The sequence below is a fragment of the Rana temporaria genome, chromosome 2, assembly GCF_905171775.1.
Source record: "Rana temporaria chromosome 2, aRanTem1.1, whole genome shotgun sequence".
Taxonomy (NCBI): domain Eukaryota; kingdom Metazoa; phylum Chordata; class Amphibia; order Anura; family Ranidae; genus Rana; species Rana temporaria.
In genome coordinates this window covers 199,857,091-199,880,142 of record NC_053490.1, presented here as the reverse complement: position 1 = coordinate 199,880,142, position 23,052 = coordinate 199,857,091, and positions in this window count along the sequence as shown.

Below are 23,052 nucleotides of genomic sequence, written 5' to 3'. Positions count from 1 at the left end.
ACAGGGTCTCAAGGTACCATCCTTCTTGGCAACAAAAAAGAACCCTGCTCCTGCAGGCGATGACGATTTCCGAATGAAACCTCTGTCAAGGTTTTCTGCGACATACTCAGACATGGCCTGGGTCTCTGGGATGGACAAAGGGTATGTGCGACCCCTGGGCAGAATTGCTCCAGGAACAAGGTCAATGGCACAGTCAAAAGATCTGTGGGGAGGAAGCACCTCGGCTGATTTCTTACAGAACACATCCCGGTAATCGCTGTAAGCAGTGGGAAGATCCGAAGATACTGATGTGGTAGCAACCGGAAGTTCCCCCTTAGGAGTCACCTTGGAAAGACATGACGAGAAACATGAAGGACCCCAAGCCAGAATCTGCCCAGAAGCCCAGTCCACATGGGGAGAGTGGAGCTGTAGCCAAGGAAGACCCAATACAATGGGAGTGGAGGCTTTAGGTAGGATGAGAAAGGATATCCACTCCTGGTGAAGAATCCCTATCGACATCCTAATGGGTAGTGTCTGGAAGCGAATAGGACCCCCTGGGAGAATAGTGCCATCAATTGCCGAGACTACCAGCGGCATAGTGAGGGGTGAAAGGGTAAGCTTCATAGAAGAAGCAGTTCTCCAGTCCATAAAGTTGCCGGCAGCCCCGGAATCCAGATATGCAGACATCAATAGGGGAGAAGTGCCTACATGAAGGGACACCGGAAGGAGCAGACGGGAAGGTGATGTTTCTGGGTCCAATACTCCACCTTCTAAATGTATTAGACCTGAGCGTTTCCCGGGCGAAGCGGGCAGGAGGCACGAAGATGGCCCTTGCCTCCACAATAGAGGCACAAGCCCAGAGTTCTGCGTCTAGCACGTTCTTCGGGTGTTAGTCTGGTCCGGCCCAACTGCATAGGTTCCTCAGCAGGCAGGGGGTGGTCTACGGAACGAAGTGGGGGAAGCACAGACTGACTACGACCTAGGGAGTGCTGGTGTCTTTTCTCAATGGACCTCTCCTGAAAACGAATATCGATCTGATTGCACAGGGAGATGACATCGTCCAGACCGACGGGGATGGTTCTTCCGGCTAATTCGTCCTTCACTCGGTCAGAGAGGCCATGTAAAAAGGTAGCGACCAGGGCCTCATTGTTCCAGCTCAATTCAGCAGAGAGTATACGGAACTGAAGAGCATATTGACCCACTGAACGAGATTCTTGGCGGAGACGTAGCAGAGCACTGGCTGCTGAAGAGGCCCGAGCCGGCTCTTCAAAGATGTTCCGAAAGAGCTTTAGGAAGTTGAACAGGCTGGAAACTACCGGATCATTCCTCTCCCACATAGGGGCAGCCCAGGCTAAAGCTTCACCAGAAAGGAGGGAAATAATATAGGCTACCTTTGCCCGATCAGACAAGAAGTTTTGAGGCTGTAGTTCAAAATGGATGGTGCACTGGCTAAGAAACCCCCTGCAGGCCTTGGAGTCTCCAGAAAAACGGACTGGAGGTGGTAGCTTCAGTGAATGCGACTCTGCGACTGGTGCGACGGGCGCAGCCGCTGCCGCTGGTTGTACTTGGGGTTGTAGATTCGGGGGTCTGAAGCTGATCAAAGCGGGAAGCCAGATCCTGAAGGAAACGCATCAACTGAGCCTGATTAGCTTCATGCGTCTCGAGTCTGTGAACAACGCCCTGTAATGGGTCATCTGCAGGAAGCGGCACGTCGGTCGGGTTCATGGCTGTTCAAACTGTCAGGTCACCTGTGGCCAGGTGACAAGTGCACCCTGTAGGGGTCAGGGATGCACCGCAGGGAAGTGAACCCTATAGCCGACTACTGCTGGCAGGGAGGAAGCGTGACCCAAGATCACCCAGGGCGCGGAGTCTAAGACCCAGTTTTGTATTCACCAGAGCCCTTGGTGGTAGGGATGGTCTTGGCCGCAACTGGGTCCAGGTCGCGTTCCCGGGATTCCTCAGGTCACACTCCGCAAGGAGAAGGGGGAAACAGCCAGCAGAACAAACAGTGGTGATGGACAGGCCGAGGTCAGGGCAACAGGCAGACAAGGATAACCGTGGAACATGCAAGTAGTCAGGGGCACAGGCAGACAGGGAAGTCGGGGACAAGCCAAAACGGTACACGGAAGATGATCGTAGCACTCTGCAACCAGGAACTAGCAATACACTGCAGACAGGAACTGAGCATTGGAACACTGTTGAACAGCACTGCAGACCTGTAGAGCAAAGGTTAATATAGGCTTCCTGGGATGGACTAGGGTGGAGCCATACAGGAAGAGGAAGTGATAAGAAGGGAAACCAGAACAGGATCTGCCTCTAATGAAGACATGGAGATCAGGTAGGCAAACAGACATGATGCATATTCATGACACTGAGCTTAGAGGCTGCATTCCCAAGAGTGTAGGGATTCTGATGGAAATTCAATCTTCCCACCTCTGAAAAGTTCAGACTTACATGTGTAACTAGCTTTCTTCAATCATATACTCCTCCCAAACCTAATACACAAACTAAAATCTGGAGCTTCCTACATCACTCTCTCCACCTGGTAGTGGCATATCTTACTTCTATAACATCATTCAAAGAAAATTTGACAAAATCTGCTCCTACACAACACTAGGAAAAGTATTTAGACAAAACTTTCACACCCTGCCAATAGCTCAAAGCCTTCACTTCCATATACCATGCTTCAAATTGTGTGAACCATTGGGAATTGGCGTACAAAATGATGCTTCGATGGTACTATACCTCGTACTATGGTCATTCATATCTCTGTTGAGTTGCTAGTGGAATATCTTTCAACTTATCTCTGAGCTCACTGGAGTCCTGGTTTGGCCCAATCCTATGTAGGATACACCTTATGCACTAGCCTGGAGACAGGCATTATTTTTTAATTCCCACCCCCACTCCTTTTCTTCAGTCATGTGGTTACTTTTCTGGATTTTGACTGGATGTTAGTGATCATAGCAATAATTAGTGTAAGGAATACACAAGAGAAAATGCATGTTGACAAGGGGACTGTACAGGTGGGCAGGGAGTCTACTGACATCACGACTCCACCCACAGAGCGACAGACAACAGATCCACCCACAGAATCTGCAGTTTTTCAGTTCTTATAACAGACAGAGGGGAGACATTGGACAGGTAAGGATACCTGCAGGAGGCATGTATATCCTAATAGATCAGCACTGTGGTAGTAGTTTAGAAAGGATGAGAGTGGGTTTACATCCACTTTAAGACCAGTGCTTAGCAGACAGAAAATCTACAAATAAAAAAAAGTGGGCCTGACAATACACCATATATTACTTCCTTTAATTCTCAAGATTCTTTCAGTGCAATTTCAAGTGCACTTTGCACTTGTAGTTTGCACTTGTAGTGCAAAGTGGATTTGCCTTTTTCGTAAATAACTCCCATTGTGTTTCACCTTTAAAGTACTGGAGCACTGAAATGGGTTGAAAACTTTGAGGCTGAACACAGGATTTACAGTGCAATAAACATTAGGAATTTGGCAACTGAGTTACAGCTAAGGGAATATTGCATTGCACTGGAATAGGCTACAAACCTTGAGGTGCCATGCAAAATGTACCCTTCTCAAAACATTAGAAATATGAAGGCTAAGGTCTTGCTGTGTAAACATTGTGTGGCACATCTACAATGCACAGGATTAGGCCAGGATTGGTGGCAGGAGCTCAAAATCTAGTGATGGTGGTAAGCATCATTTTTTTTTTTTTTTTTGGTGGCAGATGACAATTAAAAGTTTAATTTGTAGCATCACTTGCAGAGGTTTTTATTCATTGGTAATCCCAGACTGGTTCATTATAATGAAAGCAAACTTGTCTACAGGTGGACTTGCCTCTTCCAAAACATCCTGCAATGCTGAAGACTCCTTTCAGGTGGTCAAAATGTTAGTGCTGTTTTTCACATACAAAATTGCCAGGCTGAAGTTAGTATGGAGTCAGCCACTTCCCAGTTTGGACAGCTGCTAGCAGCTTAAAACCAGTGTGACTCCTGTCATTCAGACATCCAAGCTGCAACACAGCATAGCAGCATTTATCCTAGCAAGTTGCACATGTTCTGGGGTGCTTGGGAAGAACTGTTGGTTCTGAGGAGCCAGAGGATGAGGCCGGTGAGGTAAAGCGGTACACGTGACTGTGTTGTCACCACTGGACAGGTTTCAGTGGTGTGCCTCATTCCAGCTACTAAAATGCTGACCCAGTGTGCTATGAAGGTTAGGTAGCAACCCTTTCCATGCTTACTGGACCATATGTCATTGGCCTTGTGTACCCTTTGTGTGTGTGATCCAGTGACACAGGTGCATTCCATTTCATGTGCTGGTAGAGAAAAGTTTTACCAAGCTGGCATTAAGCTGTTAGGCATGAAGGAGATTTCTTTAAAACACACAAAACAAAGTATTAATTCTGTGTCTCTCACAATTTTAAATGATACTTCCCTCCTACTGCTTTGAGACAGAGAGTGCAATTATATTATAATCTTGTGGTTTTTAAGCAAAAAAAATCATCCAAGTTTTAGAGCCATTTTAGGCTAACCATTCAGTGTAGACTGAACAAGATAAGTCAAATGAATTATCCATACATGCTTAACAGCATGAATGGAATAATCCAATCTGCTGGTTACTGTATTTGGGTAGCAAAACATTTCCATCTGACTCAGTCGATTTTCAGATTGTCCTTTCTCAAGCCAGGATGCGCCAACAGGGCCAACCATGGCTCAAATTTATGCATGGACTTCAGCAGGAATTAGGCAAAATGTAAATCATGTATGGCTAGTTAAAGCGGTATTAAACTCAAAACGAAAAAAGTATTGTATTGCAATTTATCAATCATTACATGTGGTGGCTGCACCCGTTTTCTTTTCTTTGGCTATTATCTATCTGTTTTCACCTGGTGATATTGTCAGCAACACACCTCCAGTATTAGTGATATGAAACCTTCATAAAGCATTTAACAGTAATAAACAATGAAATATGTCAATACATATTTTGTCTTGTTTGATTCTGTTACCAGTAGGAAAACGTTAGTTCAGAACAAGGCCCCTAGAACATACAATGCAGGAACATGTAATACTAGTGTGTAAACAGGGGTCTGACCCATGCAAACTTAAGCCATAAGAGTGTGGTTTCTTTTTCTTTTTTATAAAACGTAAATTAGAACATAAATGGGGATCATGGAGGAATGAGTAAGAAAAAAGGAAAGAGAAGAGGAAAAGCAAGGAATGGTGCAGGGGCTGGTGCTCACCAAAGAAGCCAAAGGACACAGAGCGATCAATCACTACTGGGCCTGAGCCTGCACATATCAAGGGGACAAGTACGAAGCATAATCTTGTGAACACTGAAAGTTGTGCCAATAATACCACATTTTGCAGAATTTTTCTTCCTTACGTTTCATGGCCGCTGTTAGGCGTTCCATATCATTGATCTTGTTAACCACAGCTATCTATTGACCCACTGACAGGGGGTCAGTGTGTTTACATTTTTGTGTGGTGCACAACTTGGCCGCATTAAGCAGGTGGATCAGGAGGGATCTCTTGTACCTAATTCTGGAAAGTGGGGTGATGTTTAGTAAAAATTTCTCTAGGTGCATCTCCAGAGATAGATCAATAAGCTTATGAATCAGTCATCTTACAGCTTCCCAGATGAGTTGTACGCTAGGGCACAACCAAAAAAAAAGCAATAATGTGCCTGGCATCGCCAACACAATGGAGAAACAGTGGGGTAGAACCTATGAAGGAGTACAGGAGTCCTATACCAACAGGTATGGATGAGATACGTGTTCGAGTCGAACTCATGTTTGACTCGAACATCGTATGTTCGACCGTTCGTCGAATTACGAACTTTATGGGCTGTTCGCGCCAAATTAGAGTGGCATGTCATGGCCCATAATTCACTGCGGCATCGCAGTGCATTGCTGGCTGATGATTGGCCAAGCATGCACTATGACCATGCTTTGGCCAATCACAGCGCGCAAAAAACAGAGAGCAATAATTGGTCAAAGCCAGGGTGGCTTTGGCCAATTATGTCTCAGGGGGTTTGGTACACGCCCCACACTATATAAGGCCGCCTCCGTGGCGGCCTTGTGTAGTGTGTTGCAGTGGTTAAAGACAGATAGAGAGAGAGAGAGAGAGTGTCATTTATTTTGAGTTAGATAAAGCAGGCAGGCAGGCGAGTCAGTTACAGTTAAAGCGTGTAGAGGATATATATGCATCCCAGGTGTTGTATATATATTTATACACTGTATTGAGTTTAGCTAGATCCGTTCCTGTATGCTCTTCCTAATATACTGACATGCAGACAGGTGATTGTGCTAGCTTCAGTATTTTCACTTGGTGTACTGTGTCCTTTGCACAGTGTGCACCTAAAGCTACGTGAATACAATTGCTGGTGTTCTCATATTAATACCACAGGCAGTGATCAGCAAGTATTTTCACTTGGTGTACTGTGTCCTCTGCACAGTGTGCACCTAAAGCTGCATGAATACAATTGCTGGTGTTCTCATATTAATACCACAGGCAGTGATCAGCAAGTATTTTCACTTGGTGTACTGTGTCCTCTGCACAGTGTGCACCTAAAGCTGCATGAATACAATTGCTGGTGTTCTCATATTAATACCACAGACAGTGACTGATCAGCAAGTATTCTCACTTGGTGTACTGTGTCCTCTGCTCAGTGTGCACCTAAAGCTATGTGAATACAATTGCTGGTGTTCTCATATTAATACCACAGGCAGTGATCTGCAAGTGATCTCACTTGGTGTACTGTGTCCTCTGCACAGTGTGCACCTAAAGATACGTGAATACAATTGCTGGTGTTCTCATATTAATGCCACAGGCAGTGACTGATCAGCAAGTATTCTCACTTGGTGTACTGTGTCCTCTGCACAGTGTGCACCTAAAGCTACGTGAATATAATTGCTGGTGTTCTCATATTAATATCACAGGCAGGGATCTAATATTTCACAGAAGGGCCCATTGCTGCGCCCACCAAGAGTAACTGTGAGGGCTTACAGTGTTGTGGCACCAGCACCACCATTACCACCAATAAAGGCCCAATTGTTCTGCCCCTGTTCAACAGGGGCATGTAATTACAATTCTTGATCCAATATTTCACAGCAGGGCCCATTCCTGCGCCCACCAAGAGTAACTGTGAGGGCTTACAGTGTTGTGGCACCAGCACCAGCACCAAAGGTCCAATTTTTCTACCACTGTTCAACAATGGCATGTAATTACAATTCTTTATATAATAGTTCACAGCAGGCCGTTCCAGCGCACACCAAGACTAACTGTGAGGGCTAAAAGTGTTGTGGCAACACCAACACCTAGGGCCCAAATTTCTGCAGAGTATATACAGCAGGCCCCTACTTTCAAACATTCAACTTACAAACAACTCCTACTTGCAAACGGAAGGAGACAACAGGAAGTGAGAGGAAATCTACCCCTAGGAAGGGGAATTCTCTTCTGTAAGAGGTGTCTCCTGTCCACTGATGCTTTATCACCAATCCTTGTTTCACTAAAAAAAACACATTTTCAAAAAACATTTGTCATTGGGACAGATGGTGAGGTGAAATCTTCTGAACAGATACGCACAGACAGCAAAACAAATGTTACAGGGGTAATAACCCTTCTCTATGTTTTCCAAAAAGCTTAAAAATAGATTTTTTGGCTGTAGCTACACTTTAAAGAAGTACCAGTTCAAAATTACAAACAGATTCTACTTAAGAACAAACCTACAGTGCCTGTCTTGTTTGCACCACCTGTATACTGCTGTTCAAATTATATAGGGCCAAAGGGGCTGGTAATGACCTGGGGGGAAAACCCATGCTATTTTTCTCAATGATTTTCATCCATATTGCAGGGACCAGACATTACATTAAAGCCGCAAGCAGTTTTAAATGACTTTTTTTCCTATAGAAATGTCATTTTGTGCAGGGACAGTTCTAAACACGGGAAACATGTGCCACTTCACAGGCATACTATAGACACCCAGCAGGTACGATATTTAAATGAATATTTCATTTTTTTTCGCTTTAAGCATCATTAAAATCATTGCTCCCGAAAAAACGTCAGTTTTTAAAACTTTTTTTTCCATTGATACATGTTTCCTGGGGCAAGACCCGGGCCCCCAAACCCGTTTTTAGGACAATAACTTTCATATTAACCTTTAAAATTATCACTTTTGATTTCGAACGTTTGAGTCCCATAGACTCCAATGGGATTCTAAAGTTTGCGCGAACGTTCGGGCCTTTCGAAGGTTCTGATGCGAACCGGGGGGGGGGGTGTTCGGCTCATCCCTACCAACAGGTCAGAAGTTTCTATCTTGGTATCTTTTGGACAGGAAGGACAGGCAAAATAAAGAACCCAATCCCTATATGCAGGGGTTAGGGCCATGACAAAATCTTGCTCCCATTTCTGAAGGAAGGGAGAATGAAAGTCCCCAGGTGGTTTAAAAATCAGAGAATATGGCATTGAAAGTATATGGCTCATAGGGAAAGTCTGTGAACAAAGCTGCTCGAACTGAATAATCTTACCATGGTTCAGTCTACTCAGTCTCATGGTGGTTAAGAAATGGCATATTTGCATGGCTTTCCACTAATCTAAAGGTGTAAAGATCATGGCCTGGATCTCCGAAATGGACTTCCATCTGCCCCCCCCCCCCATTAAAAAATGTTGAGTTCTGCATTTGTTTGTCCAAAAAATATGTTTTAATCTTATATCCTCCAAGCCTGGAATAAATTCTTGAGCACCAATTATAGGAGACATTAGAATAACAGTCTGCAAAGCAGATCCTAGGCAGTTAGTTTTGGCCAATACTGCCACTGTAGTAACTATCGTAGGATGCTATTTCACCTTTAGCAGGAGAGGTTTTGACTGCCAAGGAAGCGTCTGCAGAGGATGTGGTGACATATCTTGCTCCAGGCCTACCCATACCTTTTCTGACTTATGTTTGATTCAATCTAATGTGCGGGACATATGGATTGGATAATAACACTTGAAGGCAATTCCCTTGGGCAGAGCAAGAAGCCGTTATGAAATATGCTTGGCCCCATAAAAAGTTCAGAAATTCTGCTTTAGTTGCATGAAGGAAAGAGTGGGCAATGGCTACTGGGAGGGTTTGTAAAAGGTATAAAAGTCTTGGCAGAACTTCCATTTTCAGAATGTTGTTACGTCCGAACCAGATAAATGTTTGCTGGTGCCAGCATTTAAGATCTATCCTGGTTGATGTTAGCCATGGAAGAAAATTCTCTGATAAAGATGGTGTAAGGTACTGTATATTCTCAAATATTTAATTTTCTATTAGGCCCAGGAAAAGGGAAAATGAGCCTGATTTCGATAAAGAGCTGCAGGGTCAAATTAATATTTAGAGCCTCTGACTTATGGACATTGATTTTATAGTTAGATAGTTTTGCATAGTGTTGTAACTTCTGAAGACGGTTGGTGATGGTTATGTCTGGGTTTGTAATTAAGAAGAACAGGTCATTAGCATAAGCTGCCACCTTATAATGTGTACCTCCACCCTGAAAGCCTCTGATATCTGAATTTTCCCTGATTGTGCGTAAAAGTGTCTCTAAGGCCTTGTACACACGGGCAAACATGTCCGATGAAAACGGTCCGCCGGACCGTTTTCAGCGGACATGCCCGCCCGGAGATTTCTGTATGATGGCTGTACACACCATCATACAGAAATCCGTGCGTACACGATAAGCGGTGACGAGGCCGCCCCGTCGCCGCGATGATGACGCGGCAACGTGCGCGGCCCTGGAAGTTCAATGCTTCCACGCATGCGTCAAAGTCATTCGACGCATGCGAGGGATGGCGGCCGCTCGGACATGTACGGTAAGTCTGTACAGACGACCGAACATGTCCGACGGACAGGATTCCAGCGGGCATGTTTCTAAACATGTTTAGAAACATTTGTCCGCTCGAAAACGGTCTGGCGGACAAATGTACGCTGGAAACCTGTCCGCTCGGCCGTACACACGACAGAAAAAAGGCTGCTGAAACTGGTCCGCGGACCAGTTTCAGCAGACATGTTCGGTCATGTGTACGGGGCCTAAGACTAATACAAAAATCAGGCTCCCCTGTCTGGTGTTGTTGCTTAATGAAAAAGAAACCTTGTTAGCTCTCACTGCAGCTGTTGGATAAGAAATGGCATTTTCAGAGAGGTATTGGTGCGGTTGCAGCACATTAAAATTAGTCACTTTCCATTGTGGAGCAGTTTTAATGCTCATCAAATGCTACGAAACTGCGCATTGGGCATTTAGGGAGTGTTTAACGCTTGTAAAACGCCCCGTTCTAAAGCTCATTGATGCCTGTCTGACTCCTATACTAACGCCATAAAAACGCTATAGGACCATTTGTTGAACGTCAGTAATTTAGTCAAGTGCGAACAAGCCCTAATTAATCCCAAAGGTGTATCGGGTTGAGGTTAGGGCTCTGTGTAGGCCAGTCAAGTTCTTCCATCCCAAACTTGTTCATCCATGTCTTTAAAAAAAAATAAAAAAAGATTAAAATGCTAAAATTGTCACATTTTTCAGCCATGTTTTTTTCTCAGTATTGATCCTTTGTCCTTAAAGTCAATCGAAACTACTAATTTCAGTATTTGATCACTCAGAATTTCCTTTTCAGGTCGCTCAAAAGTGGTAATTGCCAAAATGTTGTCATGTGCATTAGGGTGACTTTGAGGTGTTTCAAATCTTTTTCAACCCAATGTGATCCTATGACACCTAGAAACTATTTTAATCTAAAGCTGAGAAAGCTTATGAAAGTTATCACAACATCCAAGTGCATGACCAGCTAAAAAGTGATGTTAGCTACTGTTTATGTGTTTGAATAAATGTTTTACAAGCTGTTAAAGCCCTTGCACATGGGGCCATGTAGCTGTCATGTATTTCTTTCAGAATTTTAGTGTGCCCAACAGGTACAGGTGTAGTGTCCAGCCCTTCTGCTGGAACCCTGTCAAAGTCTATGATAGGCTGCAGCAGGACAGTGCTGGATGCTGTGCTCTCACATTTAGGGCCCTGTGCTTTCAGGGACAAATGCCCAGACTACAGAAGACTTTGTTTAACCACTTCCCTACCCGCCCATAGTAATATGACATCCACAGATGGGATCTCTCATCCTGGGTGGACGTCATATGACGTCCTGGGCTTAGCGGCCATCTAAGGGGCACGCGCGGCATTGCTCAAGACCCGGTGCGCGTGCCGGGCGGCCGCGATGTCCGCCGGGCACCAGCGATTGCTCGCAATCACAGCAGGACCATGGATCTGTGTGTCCGCCAGGGACCAGCGATTGCTCGCAATCACAGCAGGACCGTGGATCTGTGTGTCCTGTTGTGTTCCCAGTATTGAGAGAACACAGATCGGTCTCCTCCCCTTGTGAGTCCCCTCCCCCTACAGTTAGAATCAAACACTAGGGAACATATTTAACCCCTTCAGCGGCCCCTAGTGTTAACCCCTTCCCTGCCAGTCACATTTATACAGTAATCAGTGCAGTTTTATAGCGCTAATCGCTGTATAAATGTGAATGGTCCCAAAAATGTGTCAAAAGTGTCCGATATGTCCGTCACAATGTCACGGTCACAATAAAAATCATAGATCGCCGCCATTACTAGTAAAAAAATAGACGCTATAACTTTTTTGCAAACCAATCAATTTACGCTTATTGCAATTTTTTTACCAGGAATATGTAGAAGAATACATATCGGCCTAAACTGAGGAAAAAAAAGAATTTTATATATTTTTTGGGGATATTTATTATTGCTTTTCAGGGTCCTAGACTATGGAACGCTTTACTAACCAGCATTCGGTTGGAGGAAAACCACCTGACTTTCAGAAGACAGATCAAAACTCTGCTCTTTTGATGTCATGAGACACGAACAACTAACGCCCAGAAGCGATTCAGTTCGCATGCGCCGCGCTTTATACGTTTTTCATTTATTCATTCATTCATAGTCAAAAATATAGAATTTTTTTCAAAATTGTCGCTCTATTTTTGTTTATAGCGCAAAAAATTAAAACCACAGAGGTGATTAAATACCACCAAAAGAAAAGCTCTATTTGTGGGGAAAAAAGGACGTCAATTTTGTTTGGGAGCCACGTCGCAGGACCGCGTAATTGTCAGTTAAAGCGACGCAGTGCCGAATCGCAAAAAGTGCTCTGGTAAGGAAGGGGGTAAATTCTTCCGGGGCTGAAGTGGTTAAATGCAAAGGGCACTACCTGTATGTTTGACAGGCTGCAGGAAGCAGAGCTGAGCCTCTGACAGCCTCAAGTCCAAGGGGTCTAAAGTGTAACATTTACTCTGTTAAGCTTAAGCAACCTCATATATTTTATAATAACCACCTCTAATTGATGCATTGATGAGTGCAGCCTAGTTTTTTTTTAACAGCATATGGAAATATTTACACATTTCTTGGAAACTACATTACAAGGTTATAACCTGTAAAAAAATACACCTATTTTTTCACATTCATTGTTACATCTTTCTGAAAAAGTAGTATTTCAGGCTAGCAGCTTGTTTTCTGGCATGGCCTAGGGCATGACAGCTGGCATGGACCACTGTATGTTTGCCAATCCCCTTAGGCTCTTACAAATCACTTGAAAATTGCATTGATGAAAACCTTATACAGCTTCCAAAAATGTAAAGAAAGAAAAAAAATCCAATCTCCTAAACCTTTGCCAAACAACATTGAAAACAATTGCTGGGATGCTGTGTTGTACTTTGATAATGGATTAACATTATGGGCCAGTAACAAGTTTAAAAGGGAATCACAGTTATTTGTACACAATTTAACTTTACTATGCAAACACAAGTTACCATTTACATGTGGCATATGTTTTAAGATTTTTGGGATGAATTACTAACAGAATAAAAAAGAAATGATATATAATATTAAATGTTTGTGTAAGCCTGGTCATTTGCAGAAAGATCTCAAAAAGCTGAAAAACATTCCCCTCAAATGTAATTACAGTAACTTTTGTTTCTTAATGCTTGCAAAGTATTTCTAGAATCATTTATAAATCTAGTTAATATTGAACAGCCTCTGTTGTGAAAAATATTGTTTTCTTAAAACTGTATGTGGCTAATTCATATACTATTTAGGAATAGAAATGTATTTATTTTTATTCCACACACTTAAAATAATATTTTGCTCCACATTTACATGTGGAATATTTGAAAAGCAATAGTCACAGTGACAGTTTTTGGGACATTCTGTAACCCTGACAGGGATGCTTATGATAGTTATTTTTTATCTATATGGTTTAATGATCATTTTTTTAAATTGTTACAAATGCTTACACACCATTGGTGGATTCACACTTTTGAGGTAGTATGCATTAATAACATGATTTATTACACATTGCCACAGTGAGGGTATCAAAGCTGAAAGGAGTTCAGAATCACAGCACAGCACAATAAATTGTTTGAATTTTCACCTAAATTATCCATTCATGTGCAGATGATAATAAATAAACAGAAATTTTATTTTCACCTGATTGGATAAGTCAAGTGAATTTGGACACAGTGTATTGTATGAAGATTCATAAATCCTTTATTAAAAAACACCTCAACATGTGGGTTTATATATGCTTTGCTATTTAATAGGAAAACCCCCCTCCTCCAATGCATGTAAAGTATACAGTTAACCACTTGCCTACCTCTGTATTGTAAAATGACGGTGGCAGACACCCTTACTCCCTCCGGGCGGACGTCATATGATGTCTTTGTCTTCCTCGCATTGTGGCGAGCGCGCGCGCCACCGGCGGTGCACGCACACGCTCGCCGCATCACTTTGGACCCGATGCGTGTGCTCGTTGGTCGCTGGGTACCAGTGATTGCTCATCACAGAGCAGGGACGTGGATCTGTGTGTGTAAACACACAGATCCACGTGCTGTCAGGGGAGAGGAGAACTGATCGTATGTTCATTGTATATAGGAACAAAGATCGGTCTTCTCCTCTCATCAGTCCCCTCCCCCCACAGTTACTCCCTAGGACACACAATTAACACCTTGATCGCCCCTAGTGTTAATCCCTTCCCTGCCAGTCACATTTATATAGTAACCAGTGCATTTTTATAGCTGTATAAATGTGAATGGTCCCAAAATAGTGTCAAAAGTGTCTGATATGTCTGCCGCAATGTCACAGTCACAATAAAAATTGCAAATAGCCGCCATTAGTAGTAAATAATAAAAAAACAAAAAAATTACATAAATATATTTTGTAGACGCTATAACTTTTGCGCAAACCAATCAATATACGTTTATTGCGATTTTTTAACCAAAATAATGTAGAGGAATACATATCGGCCTAAACTGAGGAAACATTTTTTTTTTTTTTAAATTGGGATATTTATTATAGCAAAAAGTAAAAAATATTGTGTTTTTTTCAAAATTGGCTGCATTTTTTTGTTTATAGTGCAAAAAATAAAAACGCAGAGGTGATCAAATACCACAAAAAGAAAGCTCTATTTGTGGGGAAAAAAATATCAAAATTGTATTTGGGTACAATGTCGCATGACTGCACAAGTGTCATTCAAAGTGTGACAGTGCTAAAAGCTGAAAATTGGCCTGGGCAGGAAGGGGGTGAAAACGCCCTGTATTGAAGTGGTTAAATAAAGAAAAAATGCACATGCAGTATAGTACGCAACACTGCCCAGATGGGAATACTGTGTGCATTGTATTGTGCTGCAATTTCATACATAGTACAGGTGACTTTTTTCTAGTGTGTTGTTAAGACAAAAATTAATGGGCTGCCTTATGCCCTGTACACACGATCGGTCCAATGGAGCGTTTTCATCGGACGAACCGATCGTGTGTGGGCCCCATCGTTTTTTTCCCATCGTTAAAAAAAATAGAACCTGTTTTAAAAATTTCTGATGGTTAAAAAAACGATAGAAAAAAACGATCGTCTGTGGGGAAATCCATCCGTCAAAAGTCCACGCATGCTCAGAATCAAGTCGACGCATGCTCAGAAGAATTGAACTTCATTTTTCTATGCACGTCGTCGTGTTTTACGTCACCACATTGGACACGATCAGATTTTTAACTGATGGTGTGTAGGCAAGACTGATGAAAGTCAGCTTCATCGGATATCTGATGAAAAAAATCCATCGGTCCGTTTTCATTGGATGAACCGATCGTGTGTTTGTGGCATTAAGGCGCTTGCAAAAGCAACACATTTTTTAACATTAATACATTCCCTACATTAAGATAAAAAATGTCCCAGTAGATGTATCACCCCCATTCCCCCCCCCCCCACTTCCATAAATTCAATCTTACCTGAGTCCTGTGTATATTCAGCACTGTGCCCATCTGCAGCAGCACTGGTTAAATCTCCCCATCCTCACAGCACAGAGACAGCATCGGGAGCTATTGGAGTGGGGTGGGGGCGTAGGGCTAAGCCACGCTGTGTCTCTAAGCATGCAGAAGCATGCAGCCTGGCTCGGGAACAAGTCCGCAGATGTGCCCTCATAGGAAGTGGCTTCTTATAGTGCCTATCTGCAGAAAGTGGCAAGTAAGGGTGGTTAGGGAGTTTAAGTCAACCTATGGCCCTGTGTCACCTCCCAAAAGTGAGTAATTGTCCTTTACAACCACTTTAATTTGTTATTGAGCATGTGCTAATGCAAACAAATGTATAGAGGACTTTTGCTCCAAATCCACCACTGTTTATTCTACTGGGAAGCTTGAAACATTGTTGAAACATTTTTTAAACATTGTTTCTCAGTTACCCATAGACTTTTAAATCCTCAAACAAGGACTGAGGGTAAACCATTGATCCACTACAGTTGCACTAGCTGGTGACCATCAATGCTAACTGAGGAGAAGAAAAGTATTGTGGGAAAACATGGTTACTTGTGTCAGTTAGCTATGGCAGATAATGTATGGAGCTTGGGAAAACTGCATGTGTTCTAATGGACATTAGGGAAAGCATCTAGATACCAGAAATATATGTTTTTCAGATTCTGAAATGGTGTGATGAAAACTAAACTGAACAAAGTTTGAGAAACACTGTCCTAGGATATGATTGTTGCCAGGGAAGCTAAGGTAAGTAAACAGGTGGGTGTGTGGGTCGGGGTTTCTTGGTTAGTTCAGGTTAGGGGGATAGGGACTACTGCGGTTTTCACTACACATAAACCTAACACGATAATTAGTTCCCATTGTAATTTTGATTGATAAGAGGGTCAATCACACATATTTGTGTGAAATGTGTTAAGGTATTCTTGAAAAACTGCTTACGTTTGTGCACATAAACAATGTGGACTGGATTTATTATACTGTGAAAGTTTGTTATGGCAACAGGCTTTCTGACTTTGGTCTATTGCTTCTGTTCTGTGAGTTAGTAAATCATGGAGAATTTATGTTTAGTTTTATTATTTTTAATATGCAGAATCATGGTGGATTTCTACTAGGGATGGGCAAACGGTTCCGGCCCGAGCATGAGTTTGGGCCAAACATTGGCTGTTCACACTATTGCTGAACAACCAAATTATCAGGCCGTTCGACCGTTTGTTTGGCCTGCCAAATGACCACAATGCACTGCACCGCTGCACATTGCATTGAAAGCCCTGAATGGCTGAAGCAATGAAATGATCAAAAGCGAACGTAACAACAGTCCACTGCAGTTGCCAGAGTGGTTAAACCTTCCTCCTTGTACACAGCTATTCCTGCCATGGAGGAGTCTGAGTTATTTGAACACAGTGTCAGTCACTTGCTCCTTGATGATGCACAGCCATTACTTGATTCAGATGTTGGTTCTGACATTGAGGTTGCAGAAGGCAGGTTCATGAGCCTACAGAGAAGGCCTACAGAGAGGGGAGAACACTGGTACACAAATTGGCAGTCATGTTCCTCCAGCCATAGCGTATTGCCACATTGTCTCCAGTGGTAATGAGGATGAAGGAGAGGATGATGATGAGGTCACTGATGCGACTTGGATGACAAATAGAACAGAGGAGGAAAGTGAGGGTGAGGCACAACCCCGGCGAGGCAGCCATCATGGAAGAGTAGAGAGCAGCCACCCTATTCCTTAACATTGTGAAGCTGTTAGCTCCCGGGCCACTTCCCACAGCTCAGCTGTCTGGGCCTTTTTTAGCACAAGTGCAGCTTATTTCACTGTTGCACTTTGCAAACAAGTACATCAAGTATATCAAGCGTGGCAAAAACACCAGCCATTTGGGTACCACATGCTTGACAAGGCATTTAACCTCCCACCACTCAGCCCATTGGAAAGAACACCTGAAAGCCACACAAAAGGGGCGCAAGTCTGTTACTTTCCCTTACTCACCTCAGTCTGCCCCTGCTATTCCTCATGACTAGGGGTGAGCCGAACACACCCCCGTTCGGTTCGCACCAGAACCTGCGAACAGACCAAAAGTTTGTGTGAACTTTAGAACCCTGTTAAAGTCTATGGGACTCGAACGTTTGAAATCTAAAGTGCTCATTTTAAAGGCTAATATGCAAGTTAATGTCCTAAAAAGTGCTCTTGGGGACCTGCCCCAGGGGACATGTATCAATGCAAAAAAAAGTTTTAAAAACTGAAGTTTTTTCGGGAGCAGTGAATTTAATAATGCTTAAAGTGAAACAATAAAAGTGAAATATTCCTTTAAATTTCGTACCTGGGGGGGGGGGGGGTATAGTATGCCTGTACTGCCTCTGCACAAAGTGTCATTTCTGAAGGAAAATAAAGTCATTTAAAATCACTCGCGGCTATAATGAATTGTCGGCTCTCGGCAATTCAGAGAAAAGTCATTCATAAATATGCATTCCAGCGCCCCCCTCCTGAACCATACCAGGCCACATGCCCTCAATATTGGGGGTCTGGGACCCATCAAAGCACCATGTCCCATGTTGATGCGGAAAAGGGCCTCATCCCCACAACCCTTGCCCGGTGGTTGTGGGGGTCTGCGGGCGGGGCTTATCGGATTCTGGAAGACCCCTTTAAGAAAGGGGACCCACAGATCCCAGCCCCCCGTATGTGGAGCCAGGAATGGTGGTATGCGATAATGGCAAAAACCTCCTGTCTGCCCTTAGATAGGGAAAGTTGATATGTGCCATGCCTTGCACATGTCCTCAATTTAGTGGTGCAGCATTTCCTAAATAGGTACCCAGGGTTGGAAGATCTGCTAAAGCAGGCCAGAAGAGTATGTAGCCATTTCAGGCAGTCATACACAGCCAGTGCTCGGTTGGCTAAAATTCCGCAGGAATTCCACCATTTGTGTTATGCCCACCAGGTGGAACTCGACTTTGGCAATGCTGCAGCAGCTGCACATGCTGCAGAGGACCATCAATGAGTACCTATGTGAGTATGGCACAATGACAGGCTCAGGCCAAAGGATGCATGCACTCTATTTGAGAAGGCCACAAGGATGGTGAGCTGTGACAATGCACGCATCAGTGACACAATCCCTGCAATGTTCCTGCTGGAGCAGAATCTATGTGGCATTATTTTACAGGGCACTTGAGTCAGAGCAGCGGGAGGAGGACTTCCTTTCCTCTCAAAGCCCACTTCATGCAGACACCATTGTTCCTACATTACAGAACACACAAGAAGAGAGGGAAGAGGAGGAGGATTCTGGTAGTTTTGGAGGCATTGAAGCAGAGGAAGACATACATCAAACAGCAACAGATCATTTTTCATCCCCAGAACCCTTAGGAGTAGTATGTGGCTGGGAGGAGGCAATACCAGATACTGTAAGGACCCAAGAATATGTAACGCCACACTAGTAACTTTGCACTAAGTACTACTACAGTTGCTTCTTTCCCACACAGCTGCCATCCATCTCTCTGAATATCCTCTCACTTCCTCTGCAGCCGTGCGCTCCACGCTTGTTGCGGAGGTGCGCCACCTAGCTGCACTTCCTGATGCGCTCCTGCAAGGCCTATTTAAAACCCCAGCACTGACAGTATGGCGTTCCTCTATTCTGTCAGGACGCCACTGTCAGCTGGGGTTCAACGCTCACCTGTACTGTGCAACCATCCTCCTTAACTGGACCACCAGGATTCCTAGCAGAGCGCAACCGCTTACATCAACCAGGTCTAGACCCCAGGACGCTCATCCCTTCCCATCAACCTGTAAACCGCAAGTACACTGCTAATGATATCAATTACTATGCACCTCTCTCTATGCCTGATGCTTTGCTCTCATGCCTGTGTTCATTGCTAATGTTACCAAGTATTATGGAGCTCTCCTAAAGCCTGAACTACAGCTCTCATGTCTATGTTCACCGCTAATGATACCAATTACTATGCAGCGCTCTCCATGCCTGATGCCTTTGCTCTCATGCCTGTGTTCACTGCTAATGTTACCAAGTATTATGGAGCTCTCCTAAAGCCTGAACTACAGCTCTCATCTCTATGTTCACTACTAATCATACTAAGTATTACGGAGCCCTCCTCAAGCCTAATGTACAACCCTCATGTCTGTCATTACTGCTAATGATTCCAAGTATTAAACAGCGCTCTCCATGCCTGATCCTTCCCTGTCATGTCGCTGTGCACTGCTAGTATATCTAAGTAATGTGGACTGCATCTCATGACTACTCAGTACCTTACATGCTACTAACCTCTACTAAAGTATCTAACTATTCTGGACTGCATCTCATGTCTACCCAGTACCTTACATGCTATTAATCTCTACTACAGAAACTAACTATTGAGGATTGTTTCTCATGCCTTACATGCTATTAATCTCTACTACAGATACTAACTATTGAGGATTGCTTCATTGCCTTACATGCCATATATACTGAGATACACCTAACCCCTCCTCAGTAATTCATCCCATTGAGCTCTGCCAATAGTGTCAGTTATACTTGTATACATTCATGGCAGCCATGTACTGACTGCCAACCTATGAACTATGATGCTCAGACCAATCAGTCCATAAGGACCCCATATCAGTCCAAACAATACGTACACCACTAAACTCACTCTCCCAGGTCAGAGAGACCCCTAGTGTGCAGTCCTGGTACTGCGACTACTCAAAACCCCTTTACGTTATTCATGTCTTTGTTACCAAGATTTACTTTAAAGCGGGGGTTCACCCTGTTAAAAAAAAAAAAAAATGTTTTTTTTTATTATTCCATTACTTTCGGCATCGTAGCGCGAGCTACGGTATGCCGGTCCTAAATTTTTAATCCCCGTACTCACTGTGCTATCGTTGATTGAAGAATCCGGGGAATGGGCGTTCCTATGGTGAGAGAAGGTGATTGACGGCCGGCCCTGGCACGTCACGCTTCTCCGGAAATAGCCGAAATAGGCTTGGCTATTCACGGCGCCTGCGCATAGCCTGTGCGCAGGCGCTGTGAATAGCCGAGACCTACTCCGGCTGTCTTCGGGGAGCGTGACGTGCCAGAGCCGGCCGTCAATCATCCTCCCTCTCCATAGGCACGCCCATTCCCCGCGGGAGTCGGATTCTTCAATCAACAATAGCACAGTGAGTACGGGGATTAAAAATTTAAGACCGGCATACCGTAGCTCGCGCTACGATGCCGAAAGTAATGGAATAATGAGGTGAAGGAGGGTGAACTACCGCTTTAATGTCGCGTATGCTGGAATAAGCGCCATAAACCTTACTGAGGCTGTGATGATAGAACCCAAACTCTCAACATAGTTAAGAGTGAAACCTGGGTTCGAACCTGAGAAGTCTCCGCAGTTGCGATCCATAGATCTAAACCCAATTTGGCATATCGTTACAGAATACTTGATGTAAAGGAGAAGGATCACTATTGGTTTGCAACCCTCCCTCACCACTGTTACAAGGGGTAAGTCTCATAACTAATCCCGTCACCCCACAGAGAGTGCAGAAGATGAAATCTCTGGAGGAGTTTATCAAACACTTTTCCAGACTCTGGTAGGTTACAGTGTCTTGGAAAATGTAGATTTGAGGCTTCTGTTGGAGGAGTGGTGGAGAAGGCGGCCACCTAAGTAATGCATTTCTGAATTAATTTAGTCCTCGCCACACAGGGCTGTCAGCTTCCACATCCCATTGTTGGCATCTGCATCACCATGGTGGAGGATTATCTAGGGGTGAAAAAAGAGATGGAGAGATTTCCAGTCAATGATCCACTGGCGTACTGGGTAATGAGAATAGACCACTGGCCAGAAGTTGCCCAGTATGCAATTGAGCTGCTGGGTGCACACTGCAGAAGACACGGGCAGTACACACACAATGTAGCTTTAGGTGCACACTGCAGAGGACACAGGCAGTACACACCATGTAGCTTTAGGTGCACACTGCAGAGGACACGGGCAGTACACACACCACGTAGCTTTAGGTGAACACTGCAGAGGACACAGGCAGTACACACCACGTAGCTTTAGGTGCACACTGCAGAGGACACAGGCAGTACACCACGTGAGAAGCTAGCAGCTAGCACAATCACCTGCCTGCCAGTAAATTAGGAAGTGCGGATCTAGCTAGACTATACAGTGTATAAAAATATATACAACACCTCGGATGCATATATATCCTCTACTAACTTTAACTGACTAGCCTGCCTGCCTGCCTGCTCTATCTACCTACTAAAAATGACACTCTCTCTCTCTGTCTTCTCTCTTTTAACCACCGCAACACACTACACAAGGCCGACCTGCAGGCGGCCTTTTATAGTGTGGGGCGTGTACTAAACCCCCTGAGCCATAATTGTCCAAAGCCACCCTGGCTTTGGCCAATTATGGCTCTCTGTTTTTTGCAAGCTGTGATTGGCCAAGCATGCGGGTCATAGTGCATGCTTGGCCAATCATCAGCCAGCAATGCACTGCGATGCCGCAGTGAATTATGGGCCGTGAAACGCCACTCGAATTTGGCGCAAACCCCCCCAAAATGTTCGTAATTTCGAGGAACGATCGAACATACGATGTTCGAGTCGAAAATGAGTTCGACTCGAATACAAAGCTCATCCCTACTGGTGAATATCACTGGTCTATTCACTCTGTGACTAGAGGTTAGAAAGTAAAGACATGACACTTGTTTTCAAGTATTTAAAGATTATATCATTAGGAAGAGGGGCTTTATGTAGCTTTTAGAAGTAAATAAGATATCTGATATATGATTATCTCTTATGATATATTAAGAAATATTCATGTATATTTGTTATCCAGGAATTTGCCCAAACTAGAGACTAAATCCCTCACCCTTGCAACAAAACTGGTAATTAAATACACTGATCAAATACTAAAAAGTAATAATACATGCTGCACAAAACCCTACAGTAAGATAAATGTAAGAACAGTATTTGAAGTATACATACAGAATGGATAAATCTCATATTGTCTTCTCACTAATGTAAGACCATAAGTACCTATTAAATCCTTCTTTTCTCTAAATAGCTCTTGAAAGATAATTAGACAGCATTTTGCATTAATCATGGTAATGCTAACGTCTAATGTAATTTCTTATGCACATATAACTAACCTGTGACTTAGATTACATTTTTATATTTGTGGAAAACAAACATTGTGGCCTTCTCAATTACAGGACTACAATATGAATACACCTGTAATTATACTTACATTGCTCACTGTATACTGCATATTCCCAACATTCCTTTATCACAAGTTTCTAATACATTTAGCTTTCACTATTTAGCCAGCTGCTGTAAACACAAATGTTAAATAGGTTTATATGCAGTTGCTACGCTAGGCATTCGATTTAAATGTCTGAAGGTCTAAAAAAATCCTTGTAGCTAAAGCACTACACAAGGAAATGATAGTACGTTATGTTGCGATTGTTTGAAAAATATTTAAAGGTGACAAAGGGGACAGGAACACATAAAAATGCATACCATAAGCAGCCAATTGACTTTTTTCTTTTTTTTTTTTTTTCACCAGACAGGTTATAGTGGGGTGGGCTAAATGAACCTAAAAGCATTACATTAAAGCAGTGTGAAGGACAGTAGGGCCTTATGAAAGTAAAATCTCCAAAAAACATACTTAGGTCAGAATGCATTAACAAGTAGACTTACTTTTTCTGCATGGAACATGTGTCATATTCCCAGCCAGCAAAAAAATACTTCTGTCTTTTTTAGAATATGTTGGAAAAAAAAAGGTTCAGCATATCACTGCTAT